The 14727-nt window shown below is 47.2% G+C and overlaps 1 protein-coding gene across 2 annotated transcripts in view; it reads right to left on the reverse strand.

The window, feature by feature from the left end:
• The window catches only part of NSD3 (nuclear receptor binding SET domain protein 3), a 1769888-nt gene that overhangs the window by 831612 nt on the left and 923549 nt on the right, over positions 1–14727 (reverse strand). The window lies entirely within an intron of this gene.

Consider the following 14727-nt stretch of genomic DNA (forward strand, 5'->3'; position numbering starts at 1 on the left):
AATCTGGCCGCCGCATTCAGAGAAGCTCTTAGTGGGGCCATGGTATATTTGGGGAGGCCATAGAACGTAGCACTGCCATAGTCTATCCTCGGCAAGACAAGCGCTTGGACGACTTGCTTGAAGTTCGCTTGTGGTATGAAAGGTTTTAGATTCCTGAGTATCCTCATTAGGTGATTAGCTCCCTTGCATACATTGCTGATGTGATTTTAAATGTTCAGGTGCTAGTCTAGGGTGAGTCCGAGAGATTTGGCTGAGTAAACAATGAGAGGGGAGCAGTTGAAGGCAGTGAGGTGGTTCATCCAAAGGTCTATTTTGGGGATGTGATTCGGGGGAGAGATGAGAAGGAATTCGGTTTTGAAGGTGTTCAGCAAAAGGTTGTTCTCAGTTAACCAGTTTTGAGTATTTATTAGGGTAGAGTTGAGTGATATGAGGTTATTCGGGGAGGAGATTTTCAGATAGAGTTGTCTATCATCGGCATACATATGGAAGAGAATGTCAGCGGAATTTAGTGCATTAGCTAAGGGTTCCAAGAACAGATTGAAGAGTATGGAGGATAGAGCAGAACCTTGGGGGACCCCCATGGATACTGGTGATGGCTGGGAGAGAGAGAGAGGTCCCCCTTAATTCTTTGGGATCTGTGGTGGAGGAAGGACGAGAACCATTGCAGCACCACACCAGAAATGGATAGGAGGTTGTTGTGATTAACAGTGTCAAACGCTGAGGAAAGGTCAAAGAGGATAAGGAGGCAGGATTCATTTTGGTCGAGCATTTTTAAAATGTCATCCATAACATGAGTGAGAGCCGATTCTGTGCTGTGCCCACTCCAGAAGCCAGATTGGTGTTGGTCCAGAAGGAGGAAATTCTCAATGTGTGCACAGAGTTGAGATTGGACGCATTTTGGCTAGGGTGGGCATGTTAGAGATAGGGCGGAAGTTGTTAAGGTCCGTACTGTCTGCTGTAGTCTTTTTTAGGGCAATATTAAGATTCCATCTTGGGGCAGGTGGAAGTCTTTGAGGAATACCTCCTTTGAATCCTTTCATGAAAGCTTTAATAGCAGGTACTCTGAAAAGGGACAGGTGTTGACTATTTTGAAGATAAGCAGCTATTGCAGCGAGATGTAAGTGTATAGAAGTGTACGCTAAGTTCGAACGTTGTAAATGTAGCAGATAAATGATATTTTAAATAGAAGTATCAAGTGGGTTGACATGGATGTTATTACAATAAATAACAAACAGTTTCCATTTTACTGCATAACAAGCTCTTGTAGTAAGTCTTCTAGCCTCTTTAATAATATTCATACAGTCTGGTGGAAGATATAGATAACCAAACTCTATGACGTCAGGTGCCAAATCGCAAGATTGAGAGGTTTGGGATATGGATATTTTATCTCTCAATGGCTCTGTGTGAAAAGACTGGATGTGAGATGTAGCTTTTGATGAAGAACTACTGATAGTTCTAAGAAGGATAGTGAACCAAGGCTTGCGAGCCCAAGTGGGAGCTACTAGGATTAGTGTGAGCGATGTTTGCCTGAGCTTACGAACCACTAGTGGAATGAGTGGGAGACGTGGAAAAGTGTAAGCAAATATCCGTGACCAGTTCATCCATAGAGCATTGCCTTTGGGTAATGGGTGTGGAAACCTGGAGGCGAAGTTTAGGAATTTTACGTTTTGGTATGTGGCGAACAAATATATGTCTGGAAAGCCCCACATCTGAAAGAAGGGGATGAGAACTTGAGGGTGAAGTTCCCATTCGTGAATTTGGGGTCTCTGTTTGCTGAGATCAGTGATCCAATTGTTCACTCATGGGAGGTGTTTCGCGAGGAGATACATTTTGTGATGAATGGCCCATCTCCAAATGTCCTGTGCACAATGTGACAATTGGAGTATGTGTGCCTCCCTGTTTCTGTATGTAATACATTGCTGTCATGTTGTCTGTGCGTATCAGAATCTCAAAGATGCATCTCCTAATTAGGGGATGACCCTCAGTGCACAGCAGTAAGTCCCACTGGGCATATATATTTTAGGAAAAGAGTAAACTTGCTGATGAATTCGGTTGGATGATCGCATTTATTTCACATCTATTTCACAGGTAGAATGTCTTCAGACAATCTTAAATTCAGATAATCCAATAACACTGCTCTGTAATGTACATCATTCCCGATGCATTTCGGGCAGCGTAGTGCCCTTCGTCAGTGGACCCATCTGTGAATGAACCAAAAATATATCCCACTTATATCGTGGACATTCCCCCGTAACGTTAATGCAGAACGTGAAGACAACATTATAACAGTGTGACTACCATGCAATAAAAGGAAGGGTCAACAGCAACAGTGTTTCTAGTGGTTATCGGGTGCACAACGTGAATCAAAAAACCTGACAGGGTGAAAAACAATAAATGACTTGGGTGAAATGAAGAGTGCAAAGGTAAACCTACTATAAAGCGATCGGGTGAACTGAACAAGCTGTAAACCTGAACACACATTGTGGTATGTAAAACATTCAAAGGCATAAACGTGACATCCGGGTGCCCCTCGAGTGAAACTGTTAAACCAAGTGCAGTATGAGCATTGATTAAAAAGTGAAAACATAAGTGCAAAGGCTACTCACAAATGGCTGTACTGTATCAAGATTTCCAGTAAGACCTAAACAAAGAATGACACGGAGTGTAAGGAAAGTACTGTACGGGTGCAACACTCAAGGGCTGTGTGCACAAGGAGATATAAAATCTGACCAACTTACGTGTGCGCGATAGTAAAAAGTCTATAGCGGGAATCTGCCAGTGTGTCAGGAGAGATGACGGTTGAAAGTGAACAAAGTCATGTGCCGAAGTGAAAAGCTTTATTGATCGGAGCATGCACAGGCTATACATGAGGCGATCACGAGACTTGTTAAAATGGGTGCCATATTGGAGTGGAGGATACCGTCAGGTCTGTGCGTATCAGGACAGCTTTGCCAACAAGGTGAGTTTGAAAGGCTTTGAGCGCTAAGAAGATCGCTAACAGCTCCAGATGATTTATGTGGACAAGATTTTCCTTTTGACTCCACAATCCTTGAATTTTTTGAGTTTGGAGATGAGCTCCCCAACCTGTGAGCGATGTGTTTGTTAGCACTGTATGTGGAATTGGATCAATGAAAGGCCGCCCTTTTGTAAGGTTGCATTGATTCCACCACTGCAGAGAGCGATGAGTGTGGCCGTCCACCAACACCAGATCTGTCAAAGGACCCTGAGACTGATTCCACTGACGTGCTAAACATTCTTGAAGGGGACGCATCTGCAATCTTGCATAAAGAACTATCATGATGCAAGGTGCCATCCTTCCTAGTAGTTGCATGAATACCCGAGCCGGTAATGAGTGATTGGGTTGAAATTTGGAAATGAGAGCATGAATATTGTGCATTCTGGTTGGATTGCGACAGGCTAGAGCTTTTTGTGTATCTGCAGCGGCCCCCAGAGAGGTTTGTGTATTGGAGGGTTGAAGATGGGATTTTGACAGATTGACTGTAAGTCCAAGGTCGTGCAGTAAGTGTACTGCTGTTGGAGTGTGCTGTAGGCACGTTGAGAGTGTGCTGGCTTTGGTAAGCCAGCCGTCTAAATATGGAAAGAAGTGAACATGTTGTCTTTGCAGGTGCGCAGCGACTACTGCCAGACATTTGGTAAACACTATGGGAGCAATGCTCTGAATGGGAGTACTTTGAATTGATAATGTTGCCCAGCTATTACAAACCTGAGGTATTTGCAATGCGTGGGATGTATTGGAATATGGAAGTACGTGTCCTTTACGTACAGAGTGGACATAAAGTAGCCTTGTTGTAACAGAGGAAGTACCTGTTGGAGAGAACTGTCTTTTTGGGAATCAGAGAATAAAGAGAGTAAACCCCTTTCCCCTGATACTGTAGTGGGACGGGTTCTATAGCTCCTTTTCCCAGAAGAGATTGGACCTCTTGTTCGAGTAGGTGTAAATGTTCTGGAGATAGTTTGTGTATTTGTGGTGAAATGTTTGGAGGGTTGCTTGAAAGCTCCAGGCAGTAACCAGATTGGATAATTTTTAAAACCCATTTGTCTGGTTGTGATTGAATTCCAGACTGGGAAAAATTGAGTGACGTCCCCCGACCATGTGTGGGATGTTCGAGGGGGAATGGAAAACAAGTCACAGTTTATTTGTGACTGGGGAAGTACGGGCTGTATTACATTTCCCTCTTCCTTTGCCATTGTTACCACAAAATCCACCTAAAAAATAACCTCAGGTAGAGGGTGATTGACATCTGCCTCTATGAAGTAGAGGACCCGTCAGTAGGGATGGACTTTGAGCCTCCCTTGTAAAAGGATCAGTGAAATAAGCCATGGTTGGATGATGTTTGTAGGGCTCCCATAGATTTGGCTACCTCAGTGTCCTTCATTTTTTTCTAATGAAGTGTCCACTGTAGGTCCAAATAAATGCTCCTTATCAAAAGGTGAATTTAAAATGGATGTTTGAACCGCTGGTTTAAAACCGGATACCCTAAGCCATGCGTGGCGTCTGAGAAGAATGCTGGTGTTAGTTAATAGCGCGTAAAGCAGTGCCTGCTGCTTCTAGAGCACACCTGAATGATGTATTAGAATTAAGTTTCCATTCCTGAATGAGGTCATGAGCCTTGGATTTATGTTCATTAGGCAGATATTGCATCAGTTGCTCTAGCTCATCATATGAGCTCTGTCATACCTTGCCAATAGTGCTTGTGTGTTAGCTATGCACCAATGATTGGCTGATTGTGCTGCTACTCTCTTGCCGGAGGCGTCTATTAATTTAAATTCCTTATCAGGAGGCCGAGCGTCTCCCATTGCCTGAGAATGTTCTCATTTCAGAGCATTTGATACCATCAATGAATCTAACGGAACCTGACCTCTGATAACAAATTGGGTCTGTAGGAGCTGCTCTGTACTTTTTGTCCACTCTAGGTGTGAGAATCCTAGCTCGCACTGGATCTTTGAACACCTCATCTGCATGCTTTAACATACCTTTGAGCATAGGTAGTGTATGTGTCGTCTTTTGTGATGCACTTAGTGTCTCAAACAGGAAATCTTGCTCAAGAGGCTCCTTATGGAGTTGCACCCCATGATACTGTGCAGTTCTATTAATTAATTCTGTAAACCCCACATTATCATCTGGAGGAGAAGGTCTAGATGATATAGATCTGGATCATTGTCATTATTAGGATCCGTGTTATAATCTACCCAGGGGTCTGGAGCATTATCTTGCAGTACATCCCCGTGTGTCTCATTGTCATTATTAGGATCCATTTTATAATCTACCCAGGGGTCTGGAGCATTATCGTGCAGTACATCCCTGTGTGTCTCATCATCTAGATCCCCATCCCCATCATCCTGCTGATCTGGAGATTGTGGCTGAGAGGAATTTGTGGGTGTTATGAGAAGGTTAGGGTCAAGAGGTGGCGGAGGTGAGGAAGGTGAAAGAAGAGGAGGAGAAGTATTAGTCCCCATACTCTTTCTCTTCAGAGGGATATGGTTAGATTCCTCAAATTCTGTTTTTCTTTTCCCTGGCAGCTTTCCATAAAGGTGTCCTGTTTTAAGGTTAATAACCAGTTCTTTTTGTTTGCGGTCGTGTTAGCAGGCGGAACGTCCACTCTAGGCTCCTTTTGGGGCCATAATTTTCGGTATCGAAGATTTTGGTGCCGAGGATGTCTGATCCGAAGTGTGTTTCGGTGCCGAAGTTTTGGAGGGATCAGTTGGCTTATCTTTCGGTGACAAAGTCTTGGGTTTGGGCCCGAAGAAGGTAGACTCTGTCCCGATCCCGAAGGCTTTACTAGTTGTTTCGGTGCCAAGCCTGAAGGCGGTACGTTGGAAACTTTATCTCGGTGCCCACCTTGGCCCGAAGGCAGAGGAGGGACCGGAGTAATTTTAAAGGGTACTTTTTGGGGCAGAGGAGTAACTTTACTCACAGTACACTGACCAGGTGTGATGTCTTCCTCGATGTCTAAGTCTTCCTCAAACAAGTAGATTTGTTCTTCCTCGACTGCCTCAGCTCCATGTGCTTTGAAGATCTCTATGTCAAACTCTTCTCCGTAGAGGTCTGGAGCAGAGTCCTTGTGATGATACATCTTGTGACGTTGAGCCAGACAGTCACGGAGCGTCTTTTTCGATCAGAAGGCTTCGCAGTTGTCTTCGTTGTGTTCAGGCGATAAACACAAGTTGCACACATCGTGAAGATCAGTGCGGGGGTACTAGGAGTGGTGTTGTATGTGGATTTAGATTCCGTATGCATTTCCCGATTTATGCCCTTAGGTACATTTTCATACTGCCCTTATACAGGCATAGATATCAAGTCCTTCTTTAGGCATAGTCCATGCCACCCAAATACAGGCATGGCTACTTCCATCCGTTCATCTACGTCACAACGAGTTCTTGGAAAACCAGACTCTTAAGCCGTTAGGGACTTCCCCTTGCTTGGATATTGATTTCTCCAAGAACTCATTTATTATGCATGAACATCTATTTCTTAGGGGTTTATTCATGACGTTCATATTACCGACTTTACGTCAATACTGGCATTCATAAACACCTTCAAAGTATAATTATACCTTCACTTGCTATGGCAAAGCACGGTGTGGATCGGTGCAGTTCGACTACCTACTTGCACGACGCAGCTCGCCACAGCAAGTGCTAAAGGAAGCCAACTCTCCAGCTGACACACTGACTAGATGCTGTCATCCTACTGCCGAGAATCCAGCTCCAGTGTTTCTGACTACCCTTGCGGGGTGTTGGTAAATCAAGTCCAGGGAAAGAGCTACCAACCTCTCTCATTCTAAAGGTATGGAGCAGCTTAAACCTTTGGCAATTCATGGCAGAACTAAAACTTATGCTAAAGCAGCACCTACTACTTCCCTCGTACTAGACCTAGGTTAGATACACTGAGGTAGGCGTATTTTAGAAGCACCAGTTGAGTATTTTAGCCTGTGTTATTTATGTATGTATTTTTATATATGTCATAGCAACATTCACGCTGTACGCATTATACTGCGCATTCTAACGATTGTAGCCGTTCATATATCTTGCATGAGAAATGAGACTGTTCAATAAACCCTTTTATTGAAACGTCCATCTCTCTTTCTCTATGCAACTCTGTAGAAATGAAACTTGCACGACTGACTGAGTGAAATAGTTATCTGTTGTTTTCATGACTCTGAAGATATTGTTTCGATTCTAGGGAAAACAAAGTTGTCATGTTTATGCAGTTGTCAGAGACTAATCCTTTCTTGTTTATTCAAGAAAGTTTCTAGTGACCTCTGAGTTAGCTGGCACACACACAATTAAATTTAATATACTCAATAGAGACATACTGACCCAGTCCTATGTCAAAACTATAGTGTATATTATTCCAATGCGCAGAGCCTATTGGGAATATAGGAACTAAATTACAGTGGCACCCGGGGTAGAATTGGAATGGAGTCCGTTCCATCTACTGCAAATTCGATCAACAAGGCTAGATATAAGATCCTTCCACGAGGTTTTCCGATCTAAGTTGTGAAATGGATACGATAAGTGAAGGCTGGAATACGCGATCGAGAAACAATACCGTTGAGGGTAGTGGATTGCGCACTGAAGGAACCAGAGAACCGTGTCAAACTGGAGGGCAGCAATTCACATCCGTACCCGATGGCAGAAAAAAACAATCCAACAATGGAATCTATGACCATGCGCACTATCACCGAAAAGAGGAGTCACCTACCTTGTGACTGGAAAAGACTTCTTCAAACAAAAACAAGGTGCAAACTTACGGGCCCAACACCAGATGGCGATCTATGCATAGCATGTAATCTACAGCTCACACGCCTCGAACACAGACATTCTTTCACTGAAGATGATCTGGTAGCTCAGTGGACAAATACAGCCATGCCAAAAAAACCTGTGCTTGACCTCATTGGTACAGGTTCAAAGTCTGGCAGGTCCACTCAGGTTTTCATCTTCCAAGGTCAATCAAATGAGTACAGCTGAGTCTAATAACAAAAAGCACATGTTATTTAGCACCAAGATGCCACAAAAAGTGAAGTGTGCTTTCCAAATACAGGTTATGTTTTGAAAGCAAGAAAAATTAAGCCACACACAAATCTTGTGGGTCTGAAGCAGCCTTATTCTTCCCATTAAGGGGCATTTCATAAATAGTGGAAACATAAGAAAATCATCCCTTCAAAAGGAAATAATCCAGTTCTCCAACTAAAACTAACAAAACGGGGTGACAAACCCTTAAAAGTGTTCTGAGATCATCTTCGCAAAAGTAGGAAAAAATAACTAGGCAATTGAGGCAACTGCTACTTAAAGGCAAGCTGGGAGATGGAGGTAACTGGTCCTTAAAGGGACAGTTCATGTTTTAATTTGGTTTAGATTTCAAGCTGCAATGTTCACTTATGTTAAAATAAGAAAGTTTATGATAGTTTGTGCCTGTGTTTGCTCACCTCCTTTGAGTAGTTTGCTGAAGTTTGGAATTGATGTTTTCTGCAGTCTCTGCACACAGGCAGATACTGTTTACATTTACTACTATCATTAAGATCCTACAATACAGATCAAGTAAATAATTTTCTTAACTTTTCACAATATCAATATAATCAATATCGGTCGAAGGTTCCTCTGCAACTTTTCACAATTGGCACTTTTTTGAAATATCAGGCCACATGAATGATTAAGTATTAATTTAAAGCATATGATACTTGTCCTGTCCCCCCAATCTATTGTATTTCTACTCTGTAAGCAAATATACCTTCTGTAAGTCTGCTTTTATCTTAATACGCTTGTACTTCGAATGCTGCCTCCTTTTTGCTGGTATCCTCATGAATTGACGCACAAGTTACTTACCTTCTGTAACGATATATCTGTAAGATACAGTAGTTGGTGTTAGATTCCTTATATTAGAATATCCCAGACTGGATCCTGGAAAGATTTGCGTAGCAGTACCCTTGCGCGTCGGTAGGCATCGTCCGCGGCCGTCGTCGGCGCCGTGATGACGTTGTCGGAGTACTTAGATGCCGCCCTTGCGTGCTGACGTCAGTTCCTATACATAGCTATTCCACGCCAGAAACGCAGAGCCATGATAAAAACCGACACTGGTGCCATGAAACTAGGGCCCTCAAAGGAATGACCTTAACTGAAGCAGAGTCTATTTTGTACCCCAGGCCAATTCTGTGTGGTCTCCTTCAGTCCTCTACCTAAGCATCTTTGGCTGAAGCTCTAATCGTTTCTGGCACTTTAAAATTGTCTTTTTCTCTCTCCTCCTAACTTAACATGTGCATTACTAGCATTGCAGTCAAGTGTAGTTTGCATTTTGAAAAGATTTCCATAGATTTAAAATATTTTTGCACTGCCGGAGTTCCTCCTTCACTCCAGAAATGTGGGTTTAATTCCCTAAGTAATTTCAATTGTGCCTTTTTAATTATCCTAGTCCCTCACATTCAGGGTCTCTTTAAAATGTTTAACCTGCATGAATTATTCTCTTCAGGAAGGCTTGTTTCAAGTTCTCTATATTTTCATAGAATGTATTCCGTGTCTTTCTGAGTCTCTAGCTGATTTAAATGTGATTTTTAATGGATCCTCACTCCTGTTTGCCTTATAGTTCTCATCAGAAAGGCTTGATTCTAGGCACTATGATTTTATAACAAATGTACTCCATGTCTTTGGATCTCTTGCAGTTTTCCCTTATGCCTTTTTGAAAAGTTACTTATTTCAGCTAGCCTTGCAACATTTAAATGGCTTTTTACTTATGAAATTATATGCATTTATTATTTTGCTAAAAGATAAATATGTATTGGTCCACTTGTGAGTTGTAATAAAAATGCCACTTCAACATGAGCTTTTGTCATCTCAGTGTTCCTTGTCCCTCAGTGAAGTATTTGCGCCAGTGACCTGGGGCTACTGTCGATGGCTTGTGACTCACCTATGATTTGTGACCACACCTTAAAAGGGGCTTCCATTCTCCCTTTATCATAACCCTAGATATCGGTTCGCAGAACGGGAAAGATGGGTGGGGTGTGGTCTCACCTATGATTTGTGACCACACCTTAAAAGGGGCTTCCATTCTCCCTTTATCATAACCCTAGATATCGGTTCGCAGAACGGGGAAGATGGGTGGGGTGTGGTAAGGAATCTAACACTAACTACTGTTTCTTACAGCTATATCGTTACAGAAGGTAAGTAACTTGAGCATCTGAAAGAAACAGGTTAGTGTTAGATTCCTTAACTTAGAATAGATACCCCAGCAATACCAACCCCGGTGGTGGGTCTGCGAACCAAGATCACACCAGAAAGTCCTGGAGCACGGAACGGCCAAAGAAGCCATCTCTCGGGACCTGGCTGTCCAGGTAGTAGTGTCTAGCGAACGTGTGCAGCGAGGCCCACGTAGCTGCCTGACAGATGTCCTGCAAGGGGACTCTCCGACCCAGGGCAGTAGTAGCAAACATGGCCCGAGTGGAGTGGACACGCAGAACCACTGGAGGCTCCTTCTTAGCCAGAGAATAACAGGCCTTAATGCACAAAACGACCCATCGAGAAATGGTGCGTTTGTGCACTGTCCGTCCCTTCTTAGCGCCCACGTAACCAACAAAGAGCTGGCCGTCCACCCAGAACTGGCATGTGCGGTCCAAATAAAATGAGAGCGCACGTTTTGGGTCCAGACGGTGGAGCCTCTCTTTTTTAAGACAACTTTGTCCGGATGGACAAAAAGGAAAGGAGGCTTAGAAGAAAGAGCCTGGAGCTCGCTCCTCCTCCTGGCACAGGTGATGGCAACCAGGAATGCAGTCTTAAGAGTAATGTATGTATGTATAGGCATTTATATAGCGCACTACTTACCCGTAGGGTCCCAAGGCGCTTCGGCCGCTGCGAAACCCTTCCTGGCTTCCCTGAGAGATGGTCCCTTAATGGGTATCTCCAGGGTGAGACCAGGCATCCCCGGCGGTCTGGTGGGGCCGTTAGTGAAGATGAGGCAAGCTAATGCCCAGAGTTGCCGAGTGTGATCGCTGATCAGAGTGGGCACCGAGGCGAGAGAATTATCGAGTCCGCTGACCCTGGTCCAGAAACCTGCCGCGCCGGGAATCGAACCCTGGTCCCGGGCCGTCCTCTGCTCTCGGGTCTGCCGCCTCTAACCAGTGAGCCACACTACTTTTTGACTACTTTACAATTGTGAAGTAGCTCAAAGGGAGAGCACATCAAATAAGTTAGAACAAGGTTCAAGTCCCACTGAGGCGTCATAAAAGGAACAGGAGGAAACATGTGAGTGATGCCCTTCTAGAATCTATTTACAACAGGGGACTTGAAAAGAGAAGGCTGATCAGGAAGCCGTAAGGTGGCTGAAATGGCAGAGAGGTAGCCTTTGATAGTGCCCAGAGCAGAGCCCTGCTGGGCAAGCGAAAGAAGAAAAAGGAGAACCTCTGAAAGAGGGGCAGAAAGGGGATCCACAGCCTTTGCTGTGCACCATGCCACAAATCTGTTCCACCTGCAGGCGTATACCAATTTTGTGGAGGGATGCCTGGCTGCCAGAATGACATCACAGACTTCAGGAGGCAAGTCAAATGGCCTCAACTGGCGCCGCTCAATCTCCACGCATGGAGGTGGAGGCTGGACAGGTTCGGGTGGAGGACCGGCCCCTGCTGCTGCGACAGAATGTCCTCCTGAAGAGGCAGACAAATCGGGGGATCGACTGACATGCTGAGTAGCTCGGGATACCAGTATCTTCGTGCCCAGTCCGGAGCCACAAGGATGACTTGGGCCCGGTCGCGCCTGATCTTCTTCAGCACTCTGGGCAGAAGTCGCATAGGCGGAAAGGCTTACAACAGACCGCCACTCCACTTGCAACAAAAAGCGTCGCCGAGCGAGTGCCGCCTTGGAAATTCGAACACGCAGAACTGATGTCATTGAGCGTTCTTTTCTGTGGCGAATAGATCCAACCAAGGTTCTCCCCACTGCCGAAAGAGACCTTGCGCCACGTCCGAGTTCAGACGCCATTCGTGATCCATCGTGCACAGACGGCTGCAACTGTTTGTTGCAGTACCACATGGCGGTGGTGTTGTCCGTGAACACCTGCAAACCATTTCCACGGACGGAGGGAAGAAATGCCTTCAGTGCAGGCCGGATTGCCAGCAGCTCCAGAAGATTGATGTGGAACCGGGACTCCGCCGGAGACCAGAGGCCTCTGATCTCCGCCTCTCCCATGTGGCCCACCCAGCCCAGGAGGGATGCAACTGTCACAACTTCGTGCTCCGGTTGGGGTAGAAAGAGGGATCTGCCGCTGACCCAATCGCGGTACGTGAGCCACCACTGCAACTGTCTCACAGTGCCCTCCGAGATCAGGACATGGTCGGACAGGTTGCCCTGATGCTGGGCCCACTGAAATTTCAGATCCCCCTGCAGAGCCCGCATCTGCCACCTGCCGTGATGCACCAGAAGGATGCAGGAGGCCATCCGCCCCAGAAGCCACAGTGGCAACCTGACCGAGACCCGGGATAAAGGCTGAAAGATCGGAATCAGAGCCTGAATATCCCAAACCCGCTGTTCGGGAGGATAAACCCATACTGCGCTGAATCCAGAACCGCTCCGATGAAGAGGAGCTTTTGAGAGGGACACAGGTGTGACTTCAGTACATTGATGGAAAAACCAAACAGGTGCAGGAGGTCGGCCGTAGTCTGGAGGTGGCTGACGACTATCTGGGGCGAGCCCGCCTTCAACAACAAGTCGTCGAGATAGGGGAAGACTGATATCCCTAATCTGCGCAGATGAGCTGCGACCACTGCCATCACTTTCGTGAACACCAGTGGGGCACTGGTAAGGCCAAAGGGGAGCACGGTGAACTGAAAGTGCTCGTGGCCTACTGTGAACCGCAGGTAAGGCAGGTGGGCCGGCAGGAAGGGGATGTGGAAATAAGCGTCCTCCAAGTCCAACGCTACCATCCAGTTTCCGGGGTCCAGGGCAGATAAGACCTGAGCCAAAGTCAGCATCTTGAACTTCTCCTTCCGGAGGAAGCCGTTGACGTTCCGCAGGTCCAAGATAGGGCTTAGGCCCCCTTTGCCCTTCTTGGGAACCAGAAAGTAGTGGGAATAGCAACCACACCCTACTTCTGGCCCTGGAACGTGCTCAATGGCCCCCTTGGCCAAGAGGGCCGATACTTTCTCTTGCAGAAATTGCAAGTGATCCCCCGACACGCAGTGGTACTGCGGTGGCATGGCGGGAGGGGTCGCCTCGAAGGGGAGGGAGTAGCCCCTTCGGACGGTATGCAGCACCCACCTGTCCGAAGTGATGTTGCGCTAGTGGAGGAGGCAATGGCGGACCCTGCCCCCCACTGGCATCAAATGGGCCTGAAAGCTCGGACTAGGAGGGCTTTGAGGCAGATGCTGCAGGGGTGGTTGTGGGCTGGCCTCGCCGTTGTCCCTTGGTACCACCACAGTGGTTACCACATCGGCCGCCGTGCTGGATGTTAGACTGTGGCCCGTGGCTGGCAGGACGTGAAGGGGCGCCCCTTCCTTGGCCACGAAAGGATCTAAAGGCAGAAGATGGCTGACGCTGGCCCGACAGGTCCAAGGACTTGGCGTTAGCCCTGGAGTCCTTGAAGCGTTCAAGCGCATGATCTGCCTTGACACCAAAGAGGTGGCTGTCATGGAACGGCTTGTCCATGAGGGTGTTCGGGACATCAGCCGAGAAGTTGGCAGACCTTAGCCAGGCGTGGCGGCGAACCGTCACCATCGTTGACACCGCCTTGCCCAGCGAGTCCGTGGTATCCAGCCCACATCGAATGGAATACCACGCTGCGTCTCGTCCCTACATAAGGGCTTGAGCGAGCTTTGCCCGGTCCCCTCCGAGCACTCCGGCAGCACGGCCGCAACTGTATCCTACAGAGAGTGGGTGTAACAGCCCAAAAGGCAAGCGGTGTTGACTGACCGCAACCCCAAACTGAGGGAGGAGAACAGTTTCATGCCAAAACTGTTCATACCTTTTGGATTCCTGATCTGGATGTGCAGTCGGGAATGCGGACTGGGAAGTAGAGGCCTGGATAACCAGGCTCTCAGGGGTGGGGTGGGTGGACAGAAAACTAGGCGACGTTCCTATCCACAGGGGAAACTGTAGCGGGCCTGGACCAGGTGCCCAACAGGACGTCCGTGAGAGCCTCATTAAATGGCAGTAGAGGTTCCGGAGAGCCAGCCTGCGGTTTAAGGACCTCAGTGAGGATGTTAGCTCTCATAGTCGTGACGGGGAGCTCAAGAGCCAAGGTCTTGGCCGCCCTCGTCAGCACCACACTATAAGCAACCCCCTCCTCCGTAGCCGCGCTAAGAGGGGAGACAAAGCCAGTGTCCGGTTAAGTGTAGAGACCACTGGCTTCCCCTAACTAGTCTGTCCAGTCCTGAAATGACTGCACGCCCGTGTCAGAGGGTCCTCAGACACCTCCCAGTCACCCTCGCCCTCCATCTCCTGAAAATCAGGTGCAAAGGATGGAGCCGGATCATAGAAGAATTGCTCTTCTGCCGGCGTTGAATACGGCGTTGAGCGACGCCGGTCCGACGCCCGATCCGGACCGAGGGAAGAACCAGGGGGGCGCCGGGAGCGACACCCTAGGGGTCGACGCCGACGGGGTCGTAAGGTCGACCAGCGGCGACCCGGATCCGGAACCGGATCCAGCGGGGCCCTGCGGCGCCGGGACCGAAGTGGCCAGGGCCAAAGCACCCGGCCCGCTTGGGCTCCCAGCCGGGACCGTGGGGCCCG

The sequence above is a fragment of the Lissotriton vulgaris genome, chromosome 11 (assembly GCF_964263255.1).
Source record: "Lissotriton vulgaris chromosome 11, aLisVul1.2, whole genome shotgun sequence".
Classification (NCBI taxonomy): Eukaryota; Metazoa; Chordata; class Amphibia; order Caudata; family Salamandridae; genus Lissotriton; species Lissotriton vulgaris.